Below are 1,759 nucleotides of genomic sequence, written 5' to 3' on the forward strand. Positions count from 1 at the left end.
CCATTGCAGTGGGAGGCGGGGCCGTCCATGCCAGGTTTTCAAGGTGACCTCGGACGAGCTTAATATGTAACTGTTGTTCATTTCTGGCAATCATATATATATCTTGTGGATATCCTGCAAATCCGGCATGGATCCGACTCTACTGGACTTATGTTGGGCACCCTTGCACTAGAGCAAGGTTTTTTATGTAAAACTGGTAAGTGTTAATATTGTCATTGTTCACGCCTTCACCAATCACAGGGGGGGCAACATGCCTGCATCCTCACCGCACACTCCCTATCATTCTTACCCTGAGAGCCAAGCTTTCCAAAGTTTAAGAATCTACACAACTTTCAGCATTCCAGCTGAGTTCATTGGCCGACATACTTGTTGTGATGGTTTTGCCATTTTATTTCCTGAGCTGTACTTTTCTCAAGAAAGTTAGTTCCCATTATTTTTAATAAACCATTGAGAATGCTGAGAAATCACTTTGTGCGTCTGCGACAAGACACATTTATTTTTTTGAATTCTAAGTAAAGGTAATCAAGATGGAAAGACAATGGCTGTATGACTGACTTCAACAGAAAGCCCTCCCCCATGCTTGCTGCTGAAATATTCAGATATTAGAAAAGCACTGAAAATGTGCATTGCTAAAGCGGCATGTGTTTTCCAGAGTACGCAAATGAAGAGGAAAAGCACGCCTTGCCAATTAAAATGGCGAGTCACCCTTTGTAGTTATTGTGCGATGAGTTTCCAAAAAGTACTCAGGTGGTAGATGAAATGATGCTGATTGTAGGTTTGTGCTGTTGGAGAATGAGATAGGCATCTGAAAATAAACAGCATGCATCCTGAAGACACGGCTTGATATGTGACCTCGGTCTTTAAATGCCCAGCACACATACACATGATCACCATGGGCCCCACTGCTGGCAGGTACATAACCTGAAGGCTGCAGTCACATGATGCTTCCGTCCCTTCGATAGCTCAGTTGGTAGAGCGGAGGACTGTAGTGGTGAAGCTGATATCCTTAGGTCGCTGGTTCAAATCCGGCTCGAAGGATTTTTTTTCGTATTTGCTCTTCATATTTCTTTTCACATTCTGAAATTAAAATACGCCATGTTTTGAAGCAACGACGCTAGAGCTTGACAATTGTTTTTGTCTCCCCCATTTTTCTCAGATGGCACCAAGAAGTGAATTTAGCCAGAGCAGAAATGGACGGAGGTGCAGCCGCTGATCCCAGTGACTGTCAGAGAGAGAAAAGGAGGAGTCTGTGCAGAGGAAGCTGTAAATCAGTGATACACAGAGACCGGCTCCTTCCTGGCACAGGCGGGGTCAACACTGACATTTATGTGGGTGCAGCGCCCCCAGCAGGGGGACAGGTAGAACAATCAGTAGGAGGTCAGGTACCAGGGAGTCATCAGTTCCTCGTTAGTATAGTGGTCAGTATCCCCGCCTGTCACGCGGGAGACCGGGGTCCCGACGGGGAGACTATGTTTATGACTTAACCATGTTTACACTTTAGAAATACATTTTGTTATTTGTTTCGTTTACAATCTCGACATTTTAGAAGTATTGCGATTTAATGTATATGAAGTGCACTGTATAATATGATCAGTGGCAGCATATAGAATTGTAATAAATACCAACACCGAGGCGCCTCTAGCAGAGCGCTGGAAGGCTTGGAAATCCAACAGAGAAAGCTTTCAACATGAAGGAATCAAGTTTTGGGAACACATTTGTACATTTTGATTTTAAGTTATGGACCACTTAGTCGACAGCG

The 1,759-nt window shown here is 44.1% G+C and overlaps 1 non-coding gene across 1 annotated transcript; it reads left to right on the plus strand.

Moving 5' to 3' along the window:
• Window positions 1-952: 952 nt before the first annotated feature.
• Window positions 953-1,038, plus strand: TRNAY-GUA (transfer RNA tyrosine (anticodon GUA)). The gene is given in 2 exon segments: window positions 953-989; window positions 1,003-1,038. It is a non-coding gene; the product is annotated as a tRNA-Tyr (tRNA).
• The last annotated feature ends 721 nt before the right edge of the window (window positions 1,039-1,759 follow it).

The sequence above is a fragment of the Pleurodeles waltl genome, unplaced genomic scaffold, assembly GCF_031143425.1.
Source record: "Pleurodeles waltl isolate 20211129_DDA unplaced genomic scaffold, aPleWal1.hap1.20221129 scaffold_67, whole genome shotgun sequence".
Taxonomy (NCBI): domain Eukaryota; kingdom Metazoa; phylum Chordata; class Amphibia; order Caudata; family Salamandridae; genus Pleurodeles; species Pleurodeles waltl.